An 18,573-nucleotide genomic window follows, 5' to 3' on the forward strand; every position below is an offset into this window, starting at 1 on the left:
TTTACGATGAAACGCATATGGCACCTTGTGTCTTATGAAGAACACAAATATCTCGATTATCTAAATGTGGTTTTAAAATTGTAATGCATCGGTTTCATCGACGGCATTCCACTTGGTATTATACACCGAACGCTTTGAATTTCAACTGTGCTGGACAATAACGTCCGCTGTAGTATTAATACCTGTTTAATTTATGCATGGCCTCCGTAGGCTTCGCGAGTATTTGCAAAAGATACTTCTCCAAGTTAGACTAGAACGTAATATGTCTGGCAACATAAATTGTGCAACGCGAAACGTGCAAGTTCGCAAAATCGTGTTTGCGGCGCGCAAGCCCCCGGACACGAGATCTCTGTCAATATTCTCGCGGAACAAAATGGCCTTCCCCGCTGCTAGAGCTCTCAAATAGCGCTTAGTACATATTGCGAGCATGTTTTCGCATATATCCAATGAAAGAACAGACGATTCATGTTTTCCATGCTGCGCAGGATAATTAATACTGCAGAGTTTACGAATCACTTAACGCGGTAATAGAAAACGCGCGATTTCTAATTGAACCATTCCAAAATATTTCTTCGTCGTTGAAAATATAATAACCACAGTTATTGCAATTTGCAAATTAATTGCCGCTGTAATGCTGAATGTAAACGTGCCGTGCACAATTTTTTTCTTTCTTGGAAATTACATCGTTCCTAAATGCGATATAATCATCCGAGCGCTTAAGCTTCGGCCCAATAAATTGCACACACAATGCGGGTGGCTGCTTTTAATTTAACGAGCACTTTTATTCTCATCTCGATTCCGGGCGTTTAATTCGCCGACCCTTTAATTCGCCGCGCTTATTACGACACCGGGACCCTGTTATATACGCGATATTAAATAACGCAATGATTCGCGCGCGGCGGTTACAATTATTATCATTACACATTTAATAACGCCCGACGCGAGGCGGGCCGCGCGAGTTATCGTTAGCGCGCGGGATTCCCTTCTCGCGCGGCACGCCATGAGCGAGCCACGTTGGCGAAGGTTTCAACGGTAGTCGCTACTCGAGAGTCGCGTTTCCGCATTTCGATCCCTCCGCAGGGCCTCCTCCTCAACGACGGTCGCGCGTACGCGCGGTATTGACGGCACATATTGCACGCATCTACACCAATATGAGATGTTCGCCCGCATACACCTGCGTATGCGCGTTCAAACTCGTAACCTCGCGACTGTAAAATCGCCGAGTGGATAAGACTGCTGCTGCTTGTGTTGACTCAGGAGAGACAAGAGAAGTCTCACTCGATGTCTATCCCGCGGGCATTTCCTGTCGGGCCCAATTCAGATATTCTGAAAGACGGGCCTTGGCGTGCGCCGAGTAAAAATGCGACGAGAAACAACATATGTCACACGTGGCTGTTCAGGGGCCCGTGTCAGTCAAAATTTGACGATTTTTTTATATCTTGATATATATATGTGTATATTTACTTATGATTGATCACAGAAAATAATAAAAATTTAATTTGTTTTGGGACAAAATTTTTAAGAACTTTTGCAATCAAAATAGTATAACAGTCACAATGAATTATAAAGAGAAAACGGTAGACAAGAATGTAATTGTACCATTTATATCATTTCGTCGAAATCTTGAATTTTTAAAAATATGTAATTATTGTACTGTGGTACTTTTTAATTAAAATTATTAAATATGTAAAGATAAAATTTTTGACGTTGTGACTTTCATGTGCAAGTTTTTAAAATTCATAAATAATAAAAATGACTGAATTAAAATATGCATGATTACTTAAAGCAACATTGTATTTTTTAATATTTAGAGATATATTCGTAAATAGTTTTTTCCAATCTATATTTAGCGAATTCAGGATAACAATAAAATGTCCTATTCTTATAATGGATTTAAAAAAAGAAAAGATCAATTGTGAGCCTCGCTGATGAAATAATACGTATGTCGCATGTCTAGTATGTCGATGACCAAAATTTGTCAAGTCGATAAGGGTCATCGAATCATCAGAAAATATTTAACAGGTACAAGTGTGATCGATCGGTTTAAAACGTATAGTGTCAAAAAGCGCGCTGAGTGCACTTGTAAATCATTAATCACGTCTATCGAGTCGATATTGTCGAAGAATTCGATCATTTAATCATCTTGACACCTTGTCGAACGTAATATCCGAGGATATTCGTCATTCAATCGTCCTTAAAGTTATGCTAATTCCTGCTCTGACTATTTTTTTATGAGTTTTTAATTCTCCTCACGTCGTGTACCATTCATTCTTCATATACATTTCTTCATTCACTTTTCTGACACTAATCAGCCTGAAGACGCGTCTATTTGCGGTTTCGAAAAGACGGTTCTCTTTTATTAGGTATAACAGGATACGGTAACAGGTACATTTAACGCGACAGCGCGGCGCATCGCGCAAGGATCGATATTAATGTCAGCCGTTTTTATTTCCGCACGCAAAATCATCCTCAAAGTTTTACGCTCATCGTAACAAAGTTTTCCGCACCGCGGTTATTTATTGTTGAATAATTTTATAACAATCTTTTACGCCGTATATCTTTCCAGTCGTAAACGTTCTTCGCGCGCGTTTTTGCGATGCGTTATTTATCCGCGGCTGATGCGCGCAACGACGTTATAAATTAACCTTCTATTTATCTATTAATCCGTCTATTCGTACGAAACGTCTCCTTCCGTTATTAATCGAATAAGGCTGCCGTTTGATTACTCTTGGTGTCGCGCGTTGTGAAGCGTCCCGATGTATTCGCTACGCATGGAGATTTCTTGTTTCCCAGTAATTCTTGCGCCATGTCGACCAGATATTTTCGACCTTTGTCGTGCGAATCCTTCTCAGCGGCATGTCGTTTTATTGCCGAGGATGACGCCGGCAAGACGTCCGATTCAGCCGGGACCGTCTCTTCCCATTCACACCTGTCAGGTAATCAGGGTGTTACCGGCGTGTCAAAATAGGTCCCGTCTCGAGGACGTCTCGTGTCGCCAGACGTCTAAAAATCACGACCACGTCATTGCGCGATTATTCGAAAGGGAGAGAGAGAGAGAAGAAGACGCATCTGATTTTCTTATCCTCGCAACTTGAGAACCGTTCGATCTCCGACGTCTCTCGGATTACGAGCGAGCTAGCAGCATAATGGCGTATTTGCTCATTGCCGAGCGTTCTTTTTTCTCCCCTTCGTCTCGCGCCTTCTAGATGGGTTACGTAAATCCCGACGAGAAAACCGTATGATATAGGATAGTCCGGGTTGTCATAAATTAATAAAGTTTTTTCTCTCTTTCTCTCTCTCTCTCTCTCTCTCTCTCTGTACCCTCTGAGAGCGAGAGCGCGAAGGAAAGGAAGTCGGAGACAGAAAAATGGGGTAACCAGAAGCGAGAGACAGACGGATGAACAGACATAAAGGGAGGGACGGGAGTGACGAAGGAGAGAACCCGGAAGAGAAGCAGGACCGGTTGCTTGTTCATTGACGGGGCGAAGGCCCGCTCATGAATGGTGGTGGACAACTCCGGAGAGCCAAGAATAGGATTCACCTTCTGGCGGTCTCGAATTTTTTCGCGTCGCGCTCATGAACTCGCGCGCCGTGTCATGTCGCATCTCCGTCCTTCCTTCCTCACCTCCTCTCCTCCGCCGCTCCTCCGAAGACATAGCTGTAGTTCGCTGTAGACGCTGATTAATGCGCGGATGCTGAGGACAATCTTGATCGAGTCCAGCGAGGGCAATCAGCCTCGCCGCCTTGCCTTGATTTCCGGCAGCGCGTTCCATCACGCGTCCCATAATTCGCGATTGTTTCTGGTACGATCTCCCTGAAGGAAGTTAGTTCTCCCTCGTCACATTAACGGAAATTTGAATGATAAAATTATGATTAATCCATTAGACGTTTACTGAGAATCAAGTATTCGCCAGCGTGAGATCTTTTATTATTCAACAATGACGGTCGAGCCTTCCGCGATTCGAGAGCCATTTATAACGGTAGTAGTCTGATAGAATACAACATCTATGACGAGTAATAGCCATTAAAAGTATAATAAAATTCGCCAGAGGTGTATTTTTATTTCAGTCAGCTCTGACTAAGCACGGCCGATTTAATATTCAGCCCCGCGAAATTCCGACCAGGTTTCTATTCACCCTCGCTCCTTTTAATGGCCGAGTGATGTCAGGGCCGTTGAAGGACTTGTCGACGTCGGATTAATGGTCCTCACGGAAGCCTTGACAATCGTTCGCTCTGATCCGCCACGGTTCACTGCTTGTTGCTTATATTTAAAAAGACGGACAGAACATTATGCATATCAAAAAATTATAAAGATCATACCGACGATAAAATAATACTATACGTCGCTCTTTGGCTTTCCACAGTGACAGAATCTCAATGAACGACGGAGAATTTTTAATCAGTGAACAATAGAGCGTGCCGCGCACTAATGTCATATACGCCAGGTAGGTAGATAGGTAGATCGGAGGGCAAGAGGACTGACTAGAGGAAAGAAGAAGAAGAAACCAGAGGACGGCAAGAAAGAAGAAGAAGAAGAAGAAGTAAACGCGGATCGTGGCTGGCGAAGGTAGCACGATACACACTAAGGTCGGCAGATGCGCGGCACGAGTGTAAGAGGGGCCATTACGCGCGAGTGCGTGAGGTAAAGAGGTTTACTACACCTGTGGCCTGTGGGCTTGGCCGGGCACGTGAAAGAGACAGAGAAGAGGAAAAAGAAGAAGCGGGAGAGAAAGCTGGCCGCGAGAGAAGACAGAAGAGAGGCAGCGTAGGGAGGAGAAGGAAACGTGGAGAGGTGAGAGCAACGAAGGAGAGGACGCGCGCTTAAGGTTGACAATCCGGGGTCACTGAGCGAAGCTATCCCGTGCTCCCTCCTATTGGTCGCTGGGAAATTCATAATACGTTTTTCATATATGAGCCGGAGAGCCTCGACGTTGCTGCTCCGGCCGGGGCTCCCTCCGGGGGTAGGGTCGAGGAGTCGAGTCTCGACTCTCCCGAGTCAAGACGAGTCGAGTCGAGCCGAGCGAGTCCGGTCGAGTCTCGAGCGTTTCGCCGGACGTTTACGAGCGTTTGACCCTAAGTGTACGGTGGGAGCGCGGGAAGTAGAGGAGGCGGAAGAGTAGACGAGGCGATGGAGAGAAAGGGAGAGAAGTCGCTCTCTTGCGCGGCCCCGCTAATTGGGTACGTTGCGCACGCATCGTCGTAAGAGGATCCTTGAGTGGACGTAAACCCAATATCGCTGCCGTGTATGAGAAAGGGATGCGTCGTTTCCGAGCGACGAGACAGCGCTGCTCCTCTAATGGGCGATTCGGCGTGACGCGACGCTTCGTACCGAGATGCGATGGTTTTGTCGTTGATCGGTCACCATCACTGCCGCCGTCGCCGTCGCCGTCGTCGCGCCGGGGCCACCAGAGACGGAGCGTCGCCTGGCCTCGGCGCAATGTAAATAGCGTCTTTCTCTTCGCAAACGTATTGCCGATTAAATCAAGAAAGATAACTGCGAGAATAGGTGTTAGATATTTATAGCGTTCGTGTAATGAGGCATCGATACTTTCATTTATTTGATATCGGATATCACAGTCGAAGTTGGATGCTAAAGAGAGAGTGTCACGAAGCTTCGGCGATTTTCACATAGTGCGTTGTCTATTCTATAAAATTCGGAGATCTTTTTCTTTATGTTCATCTAATTAACCTGCAAGCAAAAAATTCCTCAAATGATTCAAGATCAAAACAATTTTATTTACAGAGATTACGAGTTCTTAAGTTTTAAGTCCGCGATTTCAGAAATATCATTTTTGAGAAATTAGAATCTCTTCATAAATTTTTATAAAAATTATGAATTTAAACGATGACACGTGGCAAATTTTGCTTGTAAAACACGAGAGCGGCCAAGTCATTAATCAGTTCCACCAAAAAGTAAATTGTGATCGGTCGATTTTGCTTGCAAAAATTTATGCAAGAAGTGCGCAGTTAAACCTGATTGTGTGTGTATTATGTGTATTTATACCGGCCTTCGAATTTATATAATAAAATATATTATAATGAAAAAGGAATAAAAACACAGATAAATAATAAAGGAATTGTATAATCCGCTCTTTTCACAATAGCAGTAAATTCTGGAATGTCTAGGAGACGTGTGGATACTTAATCTTTCTCAAACTCTCTCGAGCTTTCTAACATTCGTGAGATATGAGATGCCATAGATTCCAATTGGGGCAGCTAAGCTATAAAAGTGGCTCATGGAGATTTTGTCTAACAGTTGTTCGTAACGCCGAGAGAGAATTTGCGACGCCACGTGTAGGCGGTTAAAAATTGGGATGGGAGTCGCGCTATCGTTTCGCATTAAATTATCATCGGTCTTCCCCGATCGGTCGGCCATGTCAAAGCGTCGCGGATAAGAAACACGTTGGACCGGCAATAATTATAATACAGCCAGCGCGCGTGATAGTCTGATAGTCCATAACATTCGAGTGCAATTAATAAAGGCTAGTCAACTGGTTTCACCACAAAATGCTGATAAACCTATTATTCATTGTCCGAAACATGATTCTGTAACTCGCGATTCGGACAGAAGGATTAACGGCTGTTATGGTGGCGATATTCGCGCTCCGTCAGATTTTATTGGCGACATTTGCATACCTCGGCATAAAATAGCCCCGAGGCGCATATATCGCGTCTAAAGTCGATTGCGCGTGTATGTGAAACTCTGAATATGCATTGACCGCGGTGTTTAGAAACAGGATGCTTCGGTCAGTTTCAGTCAGATTACGTGAAATGTTTTAACGATTATTTAACGCGATCAAATATTTTGCGCGAGTGTAACAATCATGAATCATCGAACAATAATTTATAAAGGAAGTTTAAGGCAGTTCTCTTGTCCTTATACTAGAGAAAATCGATTTTCTATAAATTTTCTTGAAACTGTGAATATACGTTAATTTAGGTATGGTTTATGCGTGGTATAAATTATATCTGGTATAAAAAATCAAGATACTGAGCCTCAAAGTTTCAACTTTTACTAATGAAAAGGTTTTCCAGGCCAAACGGTAAGAGATGCGAGGTTGGCCAAGAGGACCAAAGTTGCTCCTCTCGTCGAGTTCTATAAGGAAAAAATACCAAAATTAAAAAATTAAATTTTTAAATTTTTTTGATAAAAATTGAAACTTTGAGGCTCAGTATCTTGATTTTTTATACCAGAGGAGGTACTGAAATTTATACCACGCATGAAGCACACCTAAATCAACGTATATTCACAGTTTCAAGAAAATCTATAGAAAATCGACTTTCTCTACTATAAGGACAAGAGAACTACCTTAATTTATTTCGCTGTACAATGTGGATGAAAATAATGGAAATATTAATACATATATTAATAATTTCATAAAGGGACTAGCGAACAAAGCTCGTTCTTAGTGCTTATAATTATATATTACAAGCAATGAATACACATATATATTCCAATTTAAAACTGCGAGTCGATAAATGTCGGACTGAAACACAGCTATCGTTGGAACATTAAAAACCCTACCCTCCCCGGAATTAAATCGACGCGATTTAATTATCTAAAAACTGTAAAGAAATTATTGCGAAAACTATTACCTCAGCCAGGATTCGAACCTGGAACTTCCCTCGTTCCGTGTAGGGCGTCGTACCAATTCGACCACCGAGGCATGTGATAATATTTATCGCATGATATATTAATATTTTGGATATATATCATTCGATGTAGCATTGGGTGATTTTGCCAATTAAGTCAATACATATGCGGTGAAATGGTTTTCGAATATGATTAAGGCAGTTACGAATCATAGTAATATACAACGTAAATTTACATGTAAATCTAACAATTTATTTGTGCTCGAACATTTAGTCCTGCGAATTCACATTTGTGTTCTCAATTTTATTTTACGATCTTATTTAAATGAATATTTATGTATATAGAAACATTTCACAACGATAACGATCCAAATTCGTTTGTATAATTTTCTACTTAATATATTTAATTTACTTAATACGACACACGTTGTAATCAGACAAATAATGCTTCATTTAATTGCCGGATTACAGCGTTCTGCTATTTGGAATAAAATATTCGTGTTAATCTTTATTTATTACCGTCTTCATTAAAAACATTCTCTATTATCCATATATTTTTGTTAAATAATTGATAACCGTTAATTGATAACGTTCTCGATACTCGTGTATTAAATTTAAATCCAAAACTTTCATCTAAAGTTCAAATCTAAAATAATCTATCAAGATGGATCACATATGGACATTTGTCTCACAAATGTACATACCATAAATTAATTAGTTGTATTAGCATAAATATATAATTATACATAAGTATGTATATCTAATTATTACTTTTATGTAACATTGACAGGCGGAAACAAATTCATCCCAATTATGCGGAAGTTTCGAACGATTCCGCAAGACTCGTGATCGATCATACGAAACGCGAAGAGTCATCGACGACTCGGAGCTTATATATCTTGCGTGAATCTTTTTTTTTTTGGCATTACTAAAGAGACAGAGACAGAAAGAGAGGGAGTATATTTAACGATGCGCTTGGTCGCGCGTCATCGAAAGTTTCTCGATCGAAAGTTACTGCGTAGGCGCAGGTACCGCTGTCGAGGAGACGCACGCTCGCACCGGCCATTAATAAAGTGGTGCCGTGCCCACGATAAGGAACGTCTATGACGACCGAGAAATATTTTATCTGTCGAAATCCGCGCGCGTCGTCTCACTCGCGTGCGAGGCGTGAAAAAGGAGGACGTCTCCGTAAAAGAAGATGCGATTAGTGCGTGGGACGCTAAGGAATTAATGCAAGTCACCTAAGTCCTTCCTCGTTGTCATTTTTCACTTTCTATAATTAAGAGTACACATTTCTGTATATAAAAAAATGTTCAGGCCACTTTCCATCGGCCAGTCAGATTTTTCGATGCAGTGCGACATAGATGGATTGCCTTTACCGTATCCCCCGAACAACGGACGCAGGTGTTAAAAATTGTGTATTTAATATTTAAGAGCGGAAAAGTCTAACCGGTTCAATTTAAATAATTTAAATAATATAAATAATTTAATTCAAATTAACTGAGTGATATTGATTTTATGATTTTTGTATTTACATGTCGATGACGGAGCAATAATTCTATACAGAAAAACGACGAATGTCTTAGCCGTTTCGAGCAAAGGGAGAATTGTGGGCGCGCACACGACTCGATTTCGAAGAGTCACCGCGGCGAATTCTCACCCGCGAAACGTGACCATTAATAAGGTGGCACATCCAGGGCCCCGGACACAATAAGGGACCCTCCGCGTGCGACCGATGCGCTGCCGTTAAGGCCCCCGCGTCCGGGGGCCCCGTGTGCCCTGCGCCGCGCACGGCGGGTATGCCGTGGCGCGTCCTTTCGCGCGGACTAAGGTAACTTATTCTCTGTCTTTGTGGGCGCCCTTTTTGCGCGCTCGCTCGTCCGCGGGATGGGGTTAAGTGGGTGCGACCCCAGGATGCTAAATAATATCGAGCTGTGCCATCTACCGAGTACGTAGCCGCGCCATTTTGAAATATTACGCCGGACGCTTTATCATTCGCGTGCGCGAAGGGAACGTCTCGTCCCCCCGGCGACGCCGGATTTATAGACGCGCGCAGAAGTAGGGCCCTGGTGCCCCATAATGGGGTACCACGGCTCCGGTACCAAAGCCGCAGGAAAATGGTGGCTGGCCCCTAGCCAGAAATTCATCCCGGTCTCGCTATTCACGTGAAAGCAACATTATCCATGATTACTATCCAGCAGTTACTAGAGTGCATTACAAAATTTGCAGAATCGTATCATCATAATACAGTTTTCGTTCGTTGAGCTATAAGAAGATGATTAAGGAGGTTCTACAGATAATGGATGTATCTAAAAATTGGAAAAAACTTTATGGACGTATAAATTAAGATGCGAAAAAAGTGCTCGAAAAATTTTAGCATCGGTTACCGTGTAAAAATTTGCGAAAATGAATTTTGAAATCACAGTTTTTAACATAAGCTACATATGGCAGAGGGGCTCTTGGAGACAGGAAACGAGATATTAATTATATAAAGGCAACCTACCAGAGATTCAAAAAACGGAGCTCTTATAGATCTTAATCTAAGCTTTTCAGAAATATCGAGAAAAACAAGGGTTATCGCGTAAAATTTTGTGATATTGGCTATTGAAACAGGCCATATCACAGTTCACGTAGCGTGCTTCGAATAACAAGGGAGATTTGGCAATGTCGCAGCGACTGCACCCGCGTGAAAAGTGTACAGCCAGTACAGCACCACAGTATGACAGCACCTCAAACTTAAGCACCTAACGTTTACGAGCGCTTACGGAGAAGTACTCGCTCTAGAATTATGTGAAATTGTGAAATAACCACGGTCATATGAGCAGAACTGTCAAGTTCGCGACGTTACCACATTTTCTTCCATTATAAGCCGCCAGAGTCAAAGGAGCACTTACACGATATTTTTAATTATTCCTCGCTTCGACTAATATGGATATGATATAAGCTCTAACGTCATCAAAATTCACGAAAATATTTTATGAATACTTAGAATCGATGAATTTGAAGATTTTCTCTTCATCTCTCAACTGACTAGAGAGTACCTGTAGAACCTCCTTAATTGCAAGATATTAATATAAATTTTGAGTCACAAATGTTGTTTCTAAAAAAAAGGTAATTTATACACCTATATGTCACTGATTTGCCATTTCATTTGTTTGGACAAACAAATGTCAGGCCTTAAAAGATATTATAGACGAAAAACCTCGATGAATCATAAATCCGTCAGCGCGACCTTCACCCGGTCGCGAACGCAACCGCCCAGCGGCTTCGTCGGCCGCGCATCATTTCAGATTCCTTCTTCTTCAGATGGCAACTTGTCGCGGATATGATTTCCCCCTCACAGTAGCTTCCCTCTTCGTCCTCGGGAATTAACGCGCGCGTAAATCAAAATCCGCGTCGCGTCGCACGTCGAATATTTCACGGGTTAACTGTCTTACCGTCTTTGCGGTCGGTAGCGGCGCTTACGGCCGATAGCGATAAAGCCACGCGTTATTATCCAGCCGGCGGCCGTGTTTTAACCCCATCCCGATAAGGATTTCATTTATCTTTTCGTGAAGAATTTTAATTACGCGCGTAAGTCTCCGAGTCGCTTCAAGAGGCAGCCGCGGTCACGGCGACGAAAACACTTTTCTTCCACGCAATTTTTCCGAATTCTGTCCTACTCGTTAACAAGACTTTAATTAGGCGCATAAATTATAAAGGTACACGCGCATTTACGGTGAGATTTATTTCTCACTGTATGCTAGCTCAGTCTTCTATGCGAGAAGAGATATTATAGGGATTCAAAGATTATTGAAATTTTAAATTAGCTAATCGGTTTCTCTCTCCTGCGTCATTGATCGTGAAGAGATTCCTCTTCATTGGACAAACACGCTGTACTTCTATACGACTATATATTTACCATTTCCCTTCAATTCTTGAATTCTTTCTAATCAGAGACGGCTAATCGTTTCTACTTCAACCTCTATTGATGCATAATGAGCACTTATCTCTGCCTCTACGTCGAGTAGAAATATTTTTATAGCCTTTGGTCGTGTTGTATAGCGACACGTTAGTGCCAGTCGCGCGGAGGTCGCCGCCGGACGTGACAAGAAGAGATCTGCCCCGGAACCTAGACGTATTTGCCTGTCCAACATAGCTATAAAATAACACCGATGGACAAGACGGAGGTACAACCTTGAAGCCTTGAGATCCTCGTCCACCGAACAGAATTCGAGAACAAACATGGGCGCGATCCGGCGACCGTTTTCGACATCGCGAGAGAGCACGAGAAGCACTCCGCGTTCACTATGCCACCACCGCGGGCCCCCGCCCCCCTCTCGCGCCGTTCCCATTCGGCAATATGTGCTCGTAGCTTCTCGAGATTGACATTTGAATTTCAATGAGTCGCGCGCGAGTCGAGGATGCCCGGTGCTTCTTCGCCACTCGAGGAGTCGGCGGGGAGGAATAACCAACGGCAACACGGCCGCTGCACGTGGATTTCGGACGTGAAAACGAGAATTGGTGGTAATTTCGACGATTCCGGCGATTTCGTGGAAACTGGCGTGTTTGTCCGGACGGAGGGCGAACAATGTCACCGCCTGTGGGAACGGTGTTAATCGTGCTAAACGACAAGCCAGACATTCTCCGCCATTCTATTCGAAATTTCGTAGTTTTATCCGGAATCGCTAATACTGAGCAACGCTAATGTTAAAAAATTGTAGATACATCTATTTTACCTACTTCTGCTTCCTGTAATTATGCGGAGACGTAATTTTGGTACGAAATTTTGAATTCGTAGCTTGAAGAAAAATACGTATGATGCGCTAGAATGCGAAATCTAGAGTTCTTCAATTAACAATTTGGACACCGTTTAGACAATTTTTAATTGATCCGCTATATGTTTCAGACTAACTACAAAAAAATTTAAATATATATTTTTTACTGTTATTTATTTTACAGATTTGTATATTATGGTAATAATAATATTTATACATATAGGTAAAGTACACTGTTAAATATTAAAGAATAAAATTTAAACCAATACTTTGAGTTAAATAACATTTTGTTATTTTTAACTGCTATGTGTGTCGAAATCTATTATTTTAACACAAAACAGTATTATTTTAATTTTATTGGTTTAGTTAAATTAACGGATCAGTGACAAACTGCATATAGAAATGATTAAAAATAACTCAAATTGAGTATAATTTGGCACTACGAATTTAACAGTGTATTAAATTCATTTTTGTATTAATAAACTACGAAAATATTAAAATAATTTGTACGTTTTGGAAAAAAATGCACCACAGTTAATTAAAAAATTACGAATAGTATCCAAATTCTTATTTGAACTTATTTGAACTCTAGCGGAGACACACATTCACATACACAAACACATACACACACGGGCGTCAGATCGCCAGAGGTGCCAGGTCCATTTAAACGTTCGGGTTTATTTTCTTCTGTCGAGATTCTCGTGGTCCGCGGCCGGACGTTCCGAGCACGGTGACGCGAGATCGCGGGCGAGCTAACGACAAACCCCCGTGTATTACGGCGCTTATATACGTTCACCTAAATGGCGGGCAATTAGAAGGACGGTAATGAAAGTGCCAGTCGAATCGGCGCGTTTCGCCGCTACACCAATAAAGAGCGTGCTTTACGGTGCGTGTTGTGAGCCGGCGGATTCGAGCCCCCCTTCACCTAAATTTCCCGCGGCCGAGCATTAAATTCGTACCCCCGCTCGCTCGCGCCCTCGCTCGCTCGTGCCCGCGACCGAACGTGCGCGGCCCTCTCCGGTTAACCGGATACTTATTAATTAGGGATAATTGCCGGAATTTACGATATCGTCGGGCCTCGTGAGGATCGGCGCTCCGGGACGACGACGGCGGTGACGACGACGGTTCACCCACCGCCTAGCTCCTCTCGGCGCATCATCGGCGCGGAATTCGCGATCTTGCGGTAATTCCGCGATTCAACGACGCTTCAATAAGAGAATTTGATTCATCCTTTCTATTCACGTCATCATAGAGTTTTTTATTTAATTGTTACGCGAGCTAAATAGAGAATACACAAGTATATGTCTCGGTGACATTTATTATTATCTTATCGCAAAACGAACAATATCATCGTCCTTCTACAACGCGGGGGCCGCGGGTTGCGTGCCCCGAGGTTTGTGGGAACAAACGAACGAACGGACGACGGCGACGGCCGCACGGTAAAGAATTCGGCAGTCCGAGGTGTACTCGTGCGATCTCTGCGCCAACGGCCGATCGCGTGATTTGTTCCCCGGTCGGAACCGCCGTGGAGTTCGCGCGCTAGTCGTAAGTCTCTGCCGCGATAAGATCGGCTCTCAAAAGCTCCCGCGCCCCGATAGGTCCCCGCATAAGCTCGCGCAACACTCGCGCCGTGGCCGTTATCGTGAATTGAGGCGCGTCCCACGGGCGCATAAGCAGCCCCGGTACACCTGTAAGTCCTGTTTCTCTCTCTCTCTCCGTTTTCCTTCTCGTTTCCGTCCAACCTTCGTCTGTTTGTCTCTCTCGCTCGCTCTCCCCGCGCATCTTCGGCGGTATCAGTTGCTGATCGATTCAACCCGTGGGTGGTCTCGGCCACGGGTACGCGCTGTAATCCTACTCCCAACCGAGGCTACCCGGTGTCCCGAGGATTTCCTCCGCGGCTCCTCGACTCGACGCATCGTCGCCGATATACCAGACCCCGGTAATCGAAAGCGGCCACTGTATGTCGCCCCCGCCGAAGGGACGTACTTTACGGCGTCGTTGAGTACTCCGACTACCCGAGCGCCAAGAGGTAGTCCGTGCGCCGGCAGAAAAATTGTAACTGGTGATCCGGCTGGGGGATCCGATGTGCAATTCATGAATTCGACTGTTGAATCAGAGATGCTTATACAAAGCATCGGTATTTTTCGAAAAAGTATTGAACAATATTACTGAAATGAGAAAAAATTGCATGCGAGCACGGAGATGACATAAAAAAGTTGTTTCTACAAGTGGTCGAAGCAAGAGAGCGGACATGCCATGGATATTCTCACGTCCTAATTTTTTACGATCTAATAAATTTATGAGAGGAAGTTTCACCCGGTACGTGGAGCGGTGTGAGACTGGAGGCGTAAAAGAGCCCCGAGACAAATGACGTACAGGAGTGGTAAGCACCGAGCTCTCCGATGATATCGGATCTACCTCGGCCGTCTAAAAACATCAGTTGGAATCGCTCTTGACCAGTCCGGAAAGTATGCCGGTATGCCGAGATCGTTAACACTTTGGGGACGGCGGACACAAATCACAAGGGCGGCGCATAAACGGACGTGAACGTGCGGCGCGTCTCGTTCTTAAAACGTCAAGCGACTCGCGTGTCGCTCATATTTCGATATTTAATATACTATGACGTATCCTCCTCGCTCTCCCCCTCACAATATAGTACTTATGCAATTTTAATGGCACGCCGACTAATGATCAGGAAAGGTCATAAATCTTCGGTTCGCCTTTATCACAGCCGGGCGCACGGAGGGGAATACACGGAGGATCTATTACATTCTCCGATAAGCATCGGTTAGGAAGGCTGAGAATATTACGGACGAAAGTATAACGAGTCCTTGCATTTGCAGGCGTTATAAATTAATGCCGCGCGCCGCGCGTTTGTAGGTACGTCCGTCCGTTGCATTGTGGGCTGCGCAGCGCACGGAGAAGAGATGGTCTCGCCTTTATCGAGTTTAGATCAACCCGTAATGTCCCGCTAAGACGTATGCGCCTCATTAATTCGCATTTGCAACAGGTCGGCCGCGGGGATACACACAACACCGACCCCGGCCGGCCCGAGAGGCGCGAGAGAGGCCCTATTGTCGCGTTTGAGATCTCACTTTCGCGTCGTCCCGCAGATATCTAGTAGCTTACTCATCCTCCGATTAATCCGCGAGGTCGACACACCAAAAGCGACATACTTATCCGAACGCTGATATATCACACCGCGCGAAGCGTATGCGAATCTTCTTTTTTTTTCTGAGACGACGCGGAGCGCTTCCGCGATAAACTTACGGTCCTTACGGACCTCTCAGACGCGATGCTTTGCATCCGCTCCCGAGTCGAAATTTTTCTCCTATTTTCGACCTCAATGTTCAATCTAGCACCTACTTTCGACCAAAATGTTCTACCTAACACCTACTTTGATACTTTAAGCAGTCACATCACCCTATTTTGAATCTCTTCAACCTCTTCAACCTCTAGCTCCTATTTAGAATCTGACAATTCTGTTTGAAAAGAAATCATGCTCCTACTTTAATGTTCCTAACGTTTTCTTAATTTATTTATTGCATTTAGTTTATTTTTATTATTATAGGTTTATTATATTTTTGATTAAATATTATATATGATTTATTAAACGTTTATAATAACGTTTATAATAAATGTTTATAATAACGGTTCTCTCTATTTATTAATTTAATCAAAAATAGTAAAAACAAAATTAAAAGGAATTTTATTAGGTTAATAATAATAGTTATATTATTGATAACTAAAAAAAATAATTTTATATATGACGTATAAATGATTATTTATATAAAATTGTATTTTTCTATATTATTTTCCTTTTTTCTCTCTTTTTTCTTTATTTATTAAAATAATTCAAAATAAAATTAAAAGAATGTGTGTATGTATGAGTACGCATGCGTATATGTGAAACTAAAGGTAGGAAATTTTAAATATATACAAAATTATTACAAAACATCTTTCTTTTTGTTATTACTTCTTATAATTACTTATCTTCATATATTTACATGTTACTAAATTTACGATAATTGAATATGGACTGGTATTTATTTATTTAAGCTCTTGCCCAATCAGCAGACAATGTTTTTTAAATGTGTTTTTAATATTCATTTTTTATTAATTATACATTTGTACAATTCATTGTAAAAATAATATTTATTTAATGTTTATTAAATATTTATTTCACATTGATTATTTATTTGAAGTGATAATTTAGAAAAAATATTTATTAAACGTTTATTTAACGTTTATTTAATATTTGTTTTACATTAGTAAGTTATTTGCAATAAGTTAAAAAAACATTTATTTAACATTTATTCGACATTATTTTAATATTTATTTTACATTAAACATTAACTATTTATTTGCCATAATGAATTGAAAAAACATTTATTTAACATTTATTCGACAGTAATGTAATATTTATTTTACATTAATTATTTATTTGCAATAATGATTTAAAGAAACATTTATTTAACATTTATTTAATATTAATTTAATATTTACTTCAGATATTGCGCTCGAATTCCTTCGCGTTTTGCAAACGCCCGATCGTTTCATTCAGATGTAGATGGCGCGACGCGTGAGTCGCCACTTTCAAAGCGCCCCCACTCCTTCCTCGCTCGGCTCGCTCTCGTTCAGTCAGTTCAGTGTCATGGCCGCTCTTGCTGCGTTTCTTCGGACGAGACGAGTACGTTTTCCTTCTTTCGTAACTGATTGAGCTAAGCGGCACATATTCTGGAGACCAACCGAGCGAGATTCGACTTCCCAAGGAGAGCTCACCGCCAGGAAAAGGAGAGCTGCGGCAGTTCGCGTCCGAGAGGGAGAATTGAGGCGAGGAGTCCGGTCCAGCGAGCAGGGCCCTTCCGATATTCTCATTTAGGACGCCATATTGGAAGATCGACATTGTTCGTAGTAGTACAAGGAGCTCTGCAAGGTTAATCTCGTCTTGAGATCTTGGAATTGCTCTTATTCTTGTGACTCTGGTTTATATTTTGGCCCTAGAATTTATCTCGTAGACAAATGCAGAGGCCCCCCTCTCTTTTCTTCTCTTTTCTTTTCTTACTTTGATTTCAATCGGTAATCCAGACTCCTTAATTCCGTATTATTAATATTATTTGTTAAATGGCATTTGTGATATGCGATTAGTTATTTGGTATTAAGGTATTAATTTTAAGTTTTATTAGTATTAAGATATTTCATTTTAAGATACTCACAATCAGTATCAAGACATTTTTCAATTTTAATTTTAATTTTGTTGAAACTAAATTTTAATTTTTATTTTTATTAAGATACAATACATATATTAATTGTTTTAAATGGTTAAAAATTTATTTTTTTTTCGTTATGATATAATATGAGTTTAATTTAGATAGTATGCAAGAGTACATGAACAAGTAGATAAAAAAGTGTAAACAAATAAATATATGTTCCTTTGTACCTTAGAAACAAACGTGTGCGATCTCTTAGATTTTTTCTGACTCTCCCCCCTATATGCTATTTACCACATTATCATATTAACATGCTCTATGTCATGTATATTATCGGTGACTTGCAGTGGAGTTTTTATTTAAGTTGTGTTTCATATGGTTAATAAAAAAAAGATTTATTATATAAATTTTATAACATTATTAATTGTGATACATGTATGTCTATATGTATCTGATTAATTAACAATGTTATAAAATATTTTGCGGTAATATTTTTTTAATATTAAAAATCTTAGATTCTAAATAATAAATCTAGATAAATATTGCGTTTAACAGAGCAACGAGATACGACAACATAAGTCAAAGTCACAACCGTATCTCGTTGCTAAATTTACCAAAACCTATACTATATGAATTACCGATGATGTACGTGATATGGAACATGTTTCATTACGATTTAAAAAGTAGTAAAAATTAATACATTGATAATAAAATGTACTACAATAAATGTTTTCTCCAATAGTCCTAATAAAGTATTCTTTTGAATTCAGTAAATATTTTATTAGGTTTAGAAAATTTGTTTCAATTAGATGAATAATTTTTTCATTCGAAAAATATTAACTGAATTAAAAAAATACTTTATAAGGACTATTGGAGAAAACATTAATTAAAATTTAGTACATTTTTCTATCAGTGTAGGATCTAGAGGGTTTTAGGAGGTTTAGGAGGGTTTTACCGATAACTCCTCTTTTAAACCTCAAAATGGGAAACAGTCCGTTTTCTGCCATTTTCAG

Source organism: Temnothorax curvispinosus, unplaced genomic scaffold (genome assembly GCF_003070985.1).
Source record: "Temnothorax curvispinosus isolate PA1 unplaced genomic scaffold, ASM307098v1 QBEX01008001.1, whole genome shotgun sequence".
Lineage (NCBI taxonomy): Eukaryota > Metazoa > Arthropoda > Insecta > Hymenoptera > Formicidae > Temnothorax > Temnothorax curvispinosus.